The sequence below is a fragment of the Lepus europaeus genome, chromosome 3 (assembly GCF_033115175.1).
Source record: "Lepus europaeus isolate LE1 chromosome 3, mLepTim1.pri, whole genome shotgun sequence".
Taxonomy (NCBI): domain Eukaryota; kingdom Metazoa; phylum Chordata; class Mammalia; order Lagomorpha; family Leporidae; genus Lepus; species Lepus europaeus.
The window spans coordinates 67,625,511-67,638,239 of record NC_084829.1 but is presented as its reverse complement, the minus strand read 5'-3'; the positions used below and the strand labels follow the sequence as shown (position 1 = coordinate 67,638,239).

Here is a 12,729-nt window from a genome sequence, read left to right as displayed (position 1 = left end):
AGACAGCAGTTGGAAGGTAACTCTCCCTGAAACCTTGGTGTTGCTGCATGTCTTGCAAGCAGACACAGACAACCTTTGTTCCAAGCTATCTTTTCAAAGACAAGCAGTCTTGAGAGTCAGAGGCAGGTTGCACACTAGAACAAAGGCCAGATTTATTTACTGTTCTGTACAATAGAAATAAACTCTCCCATCAAAGCAAAAATCAGGTGGGCTTACTATCCATTGTAAAAGATTCAGGTCCCTATTCTATAATACAACCTAATTAGTATGTAGGTTTTAAACGGTGCTCTAGCTACTGTTACTGTGAGTATAAAACAACTTTTCTTTGAGCTGTGAGTCTCACGTATTCTGCCAACACACATGGCACTGAGCCAGACTAATCTATTAGCTCGCAAATGGGGTAAAAATTTCAGACCTTTCAGTTCTTGAAATGGTTCTTCATAGACATTTGCTAAATGCTCACATTCTAATCTATGATGAATTAAATGCAAAAGAAATGTCATATTCTTACCTCTGCCGATCAAAACTTCATTTTAACATTATCAGGAAAACCAATCTGGTACTTCTAGTTACTGATTCTCGTTGTTAAAAATATATCGTTTGTCCTATAAGAAAAAATAACATCTCAAAATAGTAGGCATAAACAAGTCCACCTTAAGGAACCCTATATTTTGTTAGTTACTTAATAGTCTCAATTTATATAATTTGAGTCTCAATTTATATAAGGTTTAGGAAAATAGTTACAATTTCACTGATATCAACATTAACTATTATTTCTTTATTAAGGAGTCATTTAAATATATTTCAAAGTACTACAGCAAAGGAACACTTTCTTAGCTCAGTGGCACAGAAACAATCTTCCTGAATACCTAAAACATCATAAGCTTATTAATTTTTAAAATTCAGAGTAATTTTTAACTCCCTGATTTCTGAAAATTCATATAAATGTGTGTGTATATGTAAGACATATGTATGTGTGTATATACAAAATTAGCTATCTAAAACATTTTGACAAAAAGGTTGCCCAAGGGGCTGACACTGGCTAGTGTATTAAGCTACTGCCTGCAGCATCTGGCATCCCTTAAGGACATCAAATGGAGTCCTGGCTGCTCCACTTCCAATCCAGCTCCCTGCCTGGGAAAGCAACGTAAGATGGTCCAAGTGTTGGGCCCCTGAACCCACGTGAGACCCAGAAGAAGCTCCTGGCTCCTGGCTCCTGGCTCCTGGCTCCTAGCTCCTGGCTGGCTCAGCCCAGGCTTTTGTGGCCATTCGCACAGTGAACCAGCAGATGGAAGATCAATCTCTGTTCTCTCTCTGTAGCTCTGCCTTTCAAATAAATAAATAAATAAATCTTAAAAAAAAAAAAGTTCCCTAAATAGGCTAAAGTGACTTTTTTTCACATTTCAAATACTGCTTAAATTTAAAAATACATGTCTTTTGCCCTTGGCATATTATTTTATCAGCTAATAAAAACCACATTCAACAGCTTTTCTTTTCTTCATCATAAAGATGTATGTAGACGTTACCAACTTCCATAACAACTACACTAAACTTTAATTACCACATCAATAACTGTCATTATCAACGCAGTAACTAGGCCTAAGATAAAAAAGGCTATCTTCATATAAAATGTTCTCTACTTCATGGAAACGACATCCTAAGATAGCTTCTATACACCTATTTTTGTGTGCAAAATTTAGAGCATGGTTCTTTCCTGAGGCAAGTTTGATAAAAACTTAATGCTTTAATTTACTCAGATTAAAAACAGATATTTATTCAAACATTTATTGAATATCTACTATAGGCTAGGAATTGCAATAGACACAAAGTACAGCTTAATTTTTGATCTCAAAGAGCTAACTAATCATCAGGAAGCAATAAATATATACAAGTATAGCATAATGGTTAAAATAGGGGCTTAGGGCTTAAGCTCATGCCCAACATTTTGGTAGCTGACTTCTCTGCATTTCCTTTGTGCAACACAGCACCCCTAGCACCTAGATCAGTAAGCCTGTTACAAGGGAGAGAAATAGACTGTTTTATCATGTAAACCATTTTATTGGTGGATCCCTAATACAGCTACTTGGCTTTTTTTTTTTTTTGACAGGCAGAATTAGACAGTGAGAGAGAGAGAGAGAGAAGAGAAAGGTCTTCCTTTTGTTGGTTCACACCCCCCCCAATGGCCCAAAGCCAGGAGCCAGGTGCTTCCTCCTGGTCTCCCATGCAGGTGCAGGGCCCAAAGGCTTGGGCCATCCTCTACTGCCCTCCCAGGCCACAGCAGAGAGCTGGACTGGAAGAGAAACAGGGACAGACCGGCGCCCCAACCGGGACTAGAACCCGGGGTGCTGGCACAGCAGGTGGAGGATTAGCTTAGTGAACTACAGCGCTGGCCATGGCCTCTTCTTTAATATGGAAATAAATACCAGAATTAGGTATTACTGTAACAAAATCCTAAAATACATGGCATTATTTTAGTTTAGGCACCAGACAACAGGGAAACATAATACTGGAATACTAGAGACCTATATTATACTGAAAAAAACTGTTCTCTATAATAACCTGTAGTACTAAGTAGCCATAAAAAGCCCATAGCCCTCTGGAAAAATGGATAAAAACTGCCATGATATTGCTTGTGTTGGTAGTCCTCTGTTTCATTTGCTTATACAAGAACTGGCAGTCGGTAAGCAAAGATGGAAGGAAAGAAGACAGCAGAAATGTGGGGCCTTGCAGCCACCACACATCGGGATTAAGTATCTTTTTCAATAGCATTCTTTTATGACTCCATGACAAAGCAAAAATTAGATTAACACTAGGTTAAGATTAGATTAACAATGCTGCTATTCCTCCAATGTCCATAGTAGCAAGCATCAAGACAGTGACCATTAAGGAGGGATGAGGATGTGTCTCATTAAAATGAGAACATTAAAACATGCTGAAGGACTAACTTTGGCCTAGTAAGTAGGATGCTGGTTAAGATGGCCGCGTCTCATATCAGAGTATGAGAGTTCAATACTAGCTCTGGCTTTCTATTCCACATTCTGCCAATGCAGACCCTGGGGAGCACCGAGTGAGTCACAGCTCAAGCAGCTGGGTCCCTGCAACCCAGGTGGGAGACCTGGATTGAATTCCCAGCTCTTGGTTCTGGCCCCTTCCTCAGCCCTGGTCCAATCTCTGTTGCAGGTATTTGGTGAATACACCAGTGGATAAGGGGTCTCTTTGTCTATTGTTCCTCTCTCTCTCTCTCTTTCTCTGACTTTCTAATAAGGAAAACTTTTTTAAAAAATTGTATATACAGAGAGAAATAAGTAAGGCAGACTTATGGACCACATCCAGAAAAAACACTGGGTAGCATTACTGGCACACAGAACTGAATGGAGGCAAACATGTAAGAATCCTATTACATTTCTGACAGAATTGTAGCTGTCAAAGATATAAGCTAACCTGCAGGCTGGCAAAGTGGAACTTACGGGAAGTAGGCAAAGGAAATGGACCCAACTTTGAATACTACCTTCATGTGTGGCAGTGGAGGTTAATGTGAAGAACTGTCCAGTCAGTAAAGCCAAGGATCACAATGGCAGCAAACGCAGACATTCGTACCAGAATGGAGAACTAAAGTTATTATTCCACTTCAGGACACGGAATCATCATCCTTCCAACCCAGCAATGCTCTCAGTTTATTTCTCATTGTTCACTTTCCCAACGGGGAGATTTCATTGCCATTCCCTGTTTCTCAGCCCACTACAACATGCTGGGTACATGTGGGAAGGACAGAGAACAGAAAATGATGTTTTGTTTATAGGTCACTGGACTTGATCTGCCAAACAGTACTGTTCCTCAGTGAGCCTGGATTAATGTGACAAATGGATGGCACCTAGGACTGTTTCCCCAGGGGAAGGCAGGTGTCGTTTCCAATAGACAGCATGAAGGAGACACATGGATATCTGGCTGGCCAGAGTGGCAGATTGTGGTAGACTGTCATTTTCATGTTCCTCTTCTTCCCAGCTAGAGGGTCACCAGACTGAGACCCCATTTCCCAGCCTCTCTGGATGCCAAGTGATCCCACCCAGGAATGTGGCCAAGTGATTCTACCCATGGAATGTAAACTGAAGTGATACCTGCTACACCTGCCTCATTTGTTTAAAAGGAAATTCTTTGTGCTGACTTCATCTGCCTCCCTTTTATAGGCTGGAATACTTTTCTTGAAAGAAATCTAGTTTCGATGGCACAGATTATGATAATGCTCTGAAGAACGGTAAGCAAAAAGATGGAAGGATTCTGGATTCCTCAGTGTCTTACCTACCTAGACTGTTCAGACGTTTTTCATGTCTTATAACTCTGATACAGCGAATACACCAATTATATACTGTAATATATTCCTATTCTTCAGGCTATTTTCAGAACTCTCTCTCCTTTACTCCAAATCCTCAGAGACTTCCCACCTCATTTAGTAACAGTGACTAACACTGGCCTATAAAATGGCATTATGAAGTCTGGATCTTCCCTAACTTCTCTGACCTCCATCCTACCACCCTGCCCACTCCAGCCACACTTACTTCCTTTCTATTCCTCAAACACACCAAATGTATTCCTGCCTCAGGGCCTCTGCACTCATTCCCCAGAACATTCCTCCCTCCTGCCAGATACACACAACTCATTCCTTTCCCTCTTTTTGGTCTTGACTCAAATACCAACTTCCCAGCTAGGCTTTTCTTGGACAGACTAAAATCTTAGCTCTCTGCTCCTGGAACATTCTATTGCTTTTCTTCATCAGCACTTACATTGAGTTAATTTACTAAAGATTTTACATATTAATTTTTATTATTTCTTCATCACTAAAACATAAGCTCCATGAAGGCAGGATATCCTGACTAGTCTGTTCACTGCTGTGTTTCACCACCTGACACATGGTAGCTACTCAATTTTATATCTAAGAAAAAATTAATAAATTAATATTAAAACCTCTATAAATGGGGCTGGAACTGTGGCACAGTGGGTTAAAGCCCTGGCCAGAAGCACCCGCATCCCATATGGGCTCTGGTCCTAGTCCCCACTGCTCCTCTTTGGATTCAGTTCTCTGCTACAGCCTGGAAAAGCAGTAGAAGATGGCCCAAGTCCTTAGGCCCCTGCACCCACGTGGGAGACCTGGAAGAAGCTCCTGGCCCCCGCCTTTGGATGGGCTCAGCTCCGGCCGTTGCGGCCATCTGGGGAATGAACCAGCGGATGGAAGACCTTTCTCTCTGTCTCTACCTCTCTCTGTAACTCTTTCAAATAAATAAAATAAATCTTAAAAAACTCCATAAATATTATTTTTCCCCTATTTAAACAAAAACAACTTGGAGAAAGGCATTAGTACACTGATATACTGAAAATAGACATGCAAGAATAAATTTTGGTCATGATATTCCTTTATAAGTTCAGGTTTAATCTTTGTAAATTCAAGACCTGCTAGCAGTACCCTCTACTCTTGCATTCTGCTATACTTTTAGGTCTATTATTGCTTAGTCTTCCTTAAATCTACCTCTTTTATTGATCATCCTCTAAATGGAAAAAAAAAAAAACATATGTGCACAGATACATGAGGAATCTTTAAAAGTTCACCGAAAATGCATGTTATCTTTTATCTAATGTTTACATGAATTTGTTGAAGTCCCCCTTATAGACAGGGTTGCTGACAAATCTGTTTTTTATCCTTCCTCTTAAAACAAAATCAAGCAGGAAAGAAGAATTATTTTTATTTCCATGTATAGAATAAAAAATTCAAAGAAGGAGCTAAAGAAAAGGAGAGTAGATCAAGAAGAAAGGAGGGGTTGCTGCTGTGTTGTAAGAGGCTAAGCCTCCACCTGTGGCACCAGCATCCAATCTGGGCGCAGGTTCTAGTCCCGGCTGCTCCTCTTCCGATCCAGCTCTCTGCTGTGGCCTGGGAAAGCAGTAGAAGATGGCCTGTATCCGCGTGAGAGACCCGGAAGAAGCTCCTGGCTCCTGGCTCCCGGCTTCAGATAGGCCCAGCTCTGGCTGTTGCAGCCATTTGGGGAGTGAACCAGTGCATGGAAGACTTCTCTATCTGACTCTTGTAACTCTGCCTCTCAAATAATTAAAAAAATGGAAAAAGGAAAAGAAATTCAGCAGTCTCTCAGAGTCAAAATAAACTACTTTTTTCCCCATCTATAGGAGGCAACTACTACTTAGCTCCAGCCAATCTTTGCTGCCCTAATAACTATCAGGGGATTCTAAGTTTTCATGAGGAAGTTATAAGTTTTGTTTTTTTTTTTTCTTTTCCTAAAGGCAAAAAGGTCTGCCTGCTCTCCTTAATTTTAGATGTTGCCAACTATTTAAAAGACAAACGGAAAAACTTGTGTATTCCACATCAAATTGAACCACAGAGCAATAGTCAACCTGTGTGCTAACAATTTGAAATCTCTGACGGATTTTTTATGCCATTCGTAAACCAGGAAAACTCTGGTCTGTCCTCTCAAGAAGTAAAGCTGTAGAAAGGACTTCTTTCCTTTTACCCAGCTAATGCATAGGCTCTGCTAGAAGGAACTCTGTATCCTCAAGAAATCATAAATTTCATGACACTGCTGTACAACCTGCTGGCAGGCTCAGAACCTTCACTTCACTCTGAGCCTTTGACACAATCAGCAGACTTACCTGAGAATAAATCCTTCATTCTGTTTTGCTGGCCCTAGGAAAATGGCAAACACCTGAATAATCTGGCGGTCTAGCCAAATAGCACTCTTTCCTGGGCCATTTCATAGGACACTAAGAGAGAATTCAGCTGAATAAACTATGAACCCCAATCCAAGAAGCCAGACTGGAATCCTAAACAAGAATTAACTCTAATGTTAAAGACAGGCTGGCACAGCGGCTCACTAGGCTAATCCTCCACCTGCGGCACCGGCACCCCGGGCTCTAGTCCCGGTTGGGGTCCCGGATTCTGTCCCAGTTGCCCCTCTTCCAGGCCAGCTCTCTGCTGTGGCTTGGGAAGGCAGTGGAGGATAGCCCAAGTCCTTGGTCCCTGCACCTGCATGGGAGACCAGGAGAAGCACCTGGCTCCTGGCTTCGGATCAGTGCGGCGCGCCGGCCGCAGCGGCCGTTGGAGGGTGAACCAGCAGCAAAAAGAAAGACCTTTCTCTCTGTCTCTCTCTCTGTCTAACTCTGCCTGTAAAAAAAAAAAAAAAAAAAAAAAAAAAATTAAATGGAAAAACTTATGCTGAAAAGCCCTTAGAGACAAGAACAGATTTCTCTCCCAATCAAACCTGACACTGTGAAACATTTGACAACTACTTAGTAAATACTCAGGAGAAACTGGTTTACTAACTTGGTAATAAAGTTACTAAGTAACCTGAAATATATTTGGTCCTCCAGTGCTGCTCCATCCAATATGTGCCTATTGAAATGCATGGGAAGAACTTAATTAATTTTTAATTTCAATTCACTTAATTATATTAATTTAAATCCAAACACTGAAGCAGGATAAAATATCTTCCCATTAAACACAGCTTTATTGTTTTGATAGAACTACATTTTCTTTCTTAAAAATGTAGAGTACTAGAGCTGGTATTGTGGCACAGTGGGTCAAGCCATCACTTGCAAAGCTGGCTGGCATCCCATATCTGAAGGCTGGATGGAATCCCAGTTGCAGTACCAGCTGCTCTGCTTCCAATCCAACTCTCCCCTAATGCACCTGGAAGAGTTCCTGGCTCCTGGCTTCAGCCTGGCCCAGATCTGAAAGATTAATTTCTCTCTCTCTCTCCCTTTCTCACACTCTGCCTTTCAAATAAATAAATAAAATTTTTTTTAAAATGTAGAGTAATTAAAAAAGTATACTGAGGTATGCTGTAAATGTATAGAACAGGATTTCACAAAAAATAGATTATGAAAACTCAATAATACATTTTTATATTGATCACATCTTGAATATTTTTTTTAACATTTAAAAAAAATTTTTTTTGACAGGCAGAGTGGACAGTGAGAGAGAGAGAGAGAGAGAGAGAGAAAGGTCTTCCTTTTCCGTTGGTTCATCCCCCAATGGCCACTGCAGCCAGCACGCTGCGGCCAGTGCACCGCACTGATCCGAAGCCAGGAGCCAGATGCTTTCCTGGTCTCCCATGCGGGTGCAGGGCCCAAGGACTTGGGCCATCCTCCACTGCCTTCCCGGGCCACAGCAGAGAGCTGGCCTGGAAGAGGAGCAACTGGGACAGAATCCAATGCCCCAACCGGGACTAGAACCTGGAGTGCCGGCGCCGCAGGCGGAGGATTAGCCTATTGAGCCGTGGCACTGGCCACATCTTGAATATTTTTATATAGTCGCTAAAATTAACTTTACCTATTTACTTTTACTTTTAAAATGTAGATACTAGAAAATTTTAAATTACACATCTCACATATTTCTACTGGATAACACAGTTGATCCAGTATCAAGCCATCTCTTCAACTGTTGGAGTATACAATAACTGTCCCAGACATAGTTCTAGGTACATAAAACCATGCATAGCTCCCAAGACCACAGAGATGCTCCCTCCCGTTGGATTAGCAAAGACATAACTACGGTCCATAAAGGACAGTTCAGACATGGATATCTAGAAAAATATGGGAGATGCTCCTGACATCTATACTGATCCTAAAACAGCAGCTAACAACTTTGAACTCAGAATTCACCCATCAGTGCTTCAGAACCTAAAAGAGAATGTGGAAACATCCTAAGAGACACAGCTCCCAAGTTGGCAACCATGGGACAAATGGGTTCAGAGTCTGTAATACTGATATACTGAATATGATACCCAAAAAGATACTACATGAGACAAAACTCAACTATGGGCCAATCTATCCTTTACAATCCCTCAGAAAGGCTCCATGTTGGCAAATGATACATCATTTCTCATTAAGTACAACATACTAACTTCTTGCTCCAGCTTTAGGAAAAACTTCAGTTCTTTAACTGATCGTTACCTAATGTAGTAAACTTGTACTCAGTGACCATATCATACAAAAAATACATACCTTTAAATGTTCATAATGCAGTGAGAGGCCTGCATTATGACAGATATATTAGAACTGACAGCAAATGAAGGAACAGTAGATTCGCGTTCAGTCAGATGAGGAATTCACAGTATGACAAGTTATGTGGGAACTGAAACTGACATTTATGATCTGGGACCAACAAAAGGAATAACTTCTAAATTGTGTAGTTAAATTAAAAATGTGGCCGGCGCTGTGACTTAACAGGCTAATCCTCCGCCTTGCGGCGCCGGCACACCAGGTTCTAGTCCTGGTCGGGGCGCCGGATTCTATCCTGGTTGCCCCTCTTCCAGGCCAGCTCTCTGCTATGGCCCGGGAGTGCAGTGGAGGATGGCCCAGGCGCTTGGGCCCTGCACCCGCATGGGAGACCAGGAGAAGCACCTGGCTCCTGGCTTCGGATCAGTGTGGTGTGTCGGTCGCAGCGGCTATTGGAGGGTGAACCAACGGCAAAAAGAAAGACCTTTCTTTCTCTCTCTCTCACTATCCACTCTTCCTGTCAAAAAAAATAATAAATAAATAAAAATAAATAAATTAAAAATGCTAAATAGGAATATAGGAATAGAAAAATTTCCTAGATCTAGAATGAGGTTAACTCAATACATTAAATATTAGCTAGTGTAATTTTGGCTCAATTTCTCGAGCCTTTGCCAAAGGAAAAAGTTGTAAGCCCAAAACAGAAGCACTCCTAAAGCCGTCAGCATGCTGTTTTGTTGTGAATAAAAGATTCTTATGACAATCTCTAGCAGATTGAGGAGAGGAGGGAGACAGGTCTGTGGTGAAGGTATACTTGACTGCCACCTTTCCTGAATGTCGCTCACCTAGGATACAGAACTCCAATTCACATAAATCTCTGGCCCTTACAGTCTTTGAGCTAACTGTGAGCAAGCCAGACCACACAGCAACAAACTATAACCAAGCAGCCAGCAATATCTGTATTAACCTTGCTACCTGTACATTTTGGCCATTTGACCAAGTCTGCAATGATCAGTTTCATCTGGATTCCTGAGCTATGATTTTATTTCCCAATATACATTCAGTTCCCTTTTTGGCTGGTTGAGACCCTGACACCTTACCATCTTTGTAAAGTCCCTCTTGCAGGAACTAAGCACACTGTCACTGGATTCTATCTTTTTTTTTCCCTTAAAGATGTATTTATTTACTTGAAAGTCAGAATTACACAGATAGAGGAGGAGAGGCAGAGAGGGAGAGAGAGAGGTCTTCCATCCACTGGTCACTCCCTTTGGCTGCAAAGATCCAAAGCCGGGAGCCAGGAGCTTCTTCCCGGTCTCCCATGCAGGTGCAGGGGCCCAAGGACTTGGGCTGTCTTCTACTGCTTTCCCCGGCCATAGCAGAGAGCTAGATGGGAAGTGGAGCAGCCAGGTCTCAAACGTACGCCAATATGGGATAGGAGCACTGCAGGCAGCAGCTTTACCAGCTACGCCACAGTGCCAAACCCTGGATTCTATCTTGCTCTAAAATGGACAAGCCATCAGTCACTTATCTGACTTTGAAGATTACCACCATCCAGATGGCTTTCAACCTTCTTTCTGCCTTAAATTCACACATGCACAACATACTTTTACCAGTAACATATCTCAGTTTAAAAAGTGATTCACAGCAAAACTGACTTTTGATTACAGCAAAGAAAATACTTGAAGGAAAATCACTTATCTAGAGAGTGTTCAAGGGGGCTGGTGCTGAGGCATTGAGAGTAAAGTTGCTGCCTGCAGTGCCAGCATCCCAAATGGGTGCTGGTTCGAGTCCCAGCTCCTCCACTTTGATCCAGCTCTCTGCTATGGCCTGGGGAAGCAATAAAAGATCATCTTGGGCCCCTACACCTGAATGGGAGACCCAGAAGAAGCTCCTAGTTCCTGGCTTTGGATTGGCCCAGCTTCAGCAGTTGCAGCAGTTGAGGAGTGAACCAGCAAACAGAAGACCTTTCTCTCTCTCTCTCTCTGCCTCTCCTTCTCTCTCTGTGTAACTCTTTCAAATAAATACGTACATCTTTTAAAAAGAAAAAAATAAAGTGTTGCTGCCTCTCCTCACATATCAAAATGAGTTCCTGAGGGACAGCAATACATCACATGGCACAAATTACAGAAATTAAATTAAATTAAATAGTACTCTACTTAAGAAAACAGAGTACTATGTTTTTTCCTTGGGGAAAGGAAAAAGAAGAGACTCAAAGGAAAACATGAGAAAAGCTTGAAAAATTACATTTTAAAAAGCAATTTCTCTGTTAATGATATAAAATACATACCAAATAGCAATGTAAAACAAAAACCAAATACAGACACTGAAACTGGCACACACACTCTTGCACCAGTATCTTTAATTATGCTATTTCATTTCATTCTTGTAAAAATCTAAATTGCAATTATTACTCTATTTTATAGGCAATAAAACTAAGAAACAAAGTTAACATATCCAAGGTCACACAGTAAGAAAAGAATAAAAAGGAAAAAAAGTTAGACTGTGTCAAAGTTTATGCCTTATATCTGCACCTGCATACCTCTAAAATCCATATCCAAATTGCTGGAGGAAATAGTCAATGAGACTGATATATGTGCTCCCACCAAAAGAAAAACCGAAATTAGAATGTTAGTGGGGAAAAAACCCCACTCAATAAACAATTTATATTCAATTTGTCAAGTAATTAACATTATTTCCTAATTATAAAATCTTCAAGTTTCTCATCTGATGCCCACAAGCACAAAATTGTACTTTAAAGGCAATGCTCTTGTCCAATCTCTTTAACAGTTGTATTTAAACAGTTGTTTCCTAATTGTTATGTAGCTTAGAATTGGCATTTGAATTAAGAAATATTCAGGGGCCAGCATTGTGGCATAGTGGATTAAGCTGCCACCTATGACACTGGCATTCCATATTGGAGCTCCAGGTCAAATCCTGGCCACTTTTTCAATCCAAATTCCTGCTAATGCTACTGCTACAAAGTGGTTGGGCCCCTGCCACCCATGTGGGAGACCAGGAAGTCATTCCTGACTCTTGTCTGGCACAGATCTGACTGCTGTAGCCATATGGGGAGTGAACAAGCAAATGGAAGATTTTCTCTCTGTCCCCCTCATCTCTTCCCTCGCACCTTTTTCACTCTGCCTCTCAAAAGGCAGATTTATTTATTTATTTACTTGAAAGACTTACACAGAGAAAAGGAGAGACAGAGAGAGAGAGACAGAGAGGTCTTCCATCTGCTGGTTCACTCCCCAGAGAGGCGCAATAGTCGCAGCTGCCCCGATTCAAAGCCAGGAGCCAGGAGCTTCTTCCAGGTCTCCCATGCGGGTGCAGGGGCTCAAGGATGTGGGCCATCTTCTACTGCTTTCCCAGGCCACAGCAGAGAGCTGGATCAAAAGTGGAGCAGCCGGGACTCAAACTGGCGCCCATATGGGATGCCAGGACTGCAGATGGTGGCTTTACCCGCTATACCATAGCGCCAGCCCCAGTAAATCTTAAAAATAAAAAAAAAACTCAAAAAAAACATGGTTAATTTTGGGTAGCTATATCAACATGATGGAAAATCCATAATAAAAAAGAATTTTAAACATAATATAGCAGGAACTTTAGTAAACTCAGAGTATTTTCATGGTTCATTCATTACATGTGCATTAAATAAACAACTTTTATTGCTCAACATATGACAATGAAAGCTACGTCTGACATTATATGGATTATGGGAAAATAGTATTTAATTTATTA

The 12,729-nt window shown here is 41.3% G+C and overlaps 1 protein-coding gene across 5 annotated transcripts in view; it reads right to left on the bottom strand.

Moving 5' to 3' along the window:
• Positions 1 to 12,729, bottom strand: part of FAM135A (family with sequence similarity 135 member A) — a 126,848-nt gene that overhangs the window by 109,033 nt on the left and 5,086 nt on the right. For all 5 annotated transcript variants that reach the window (XM_062186337.1, XM_062186335.1, XM_062186336.1 and 2 more), the window contains one exon: positions 512 to 605. The gene's annotated coding sequence lies outside the window, so the exon portion shown is untranslated. The remainder of the gene's footprint in view (positions 1 to 511; positions 606 to 12,729) is intronic.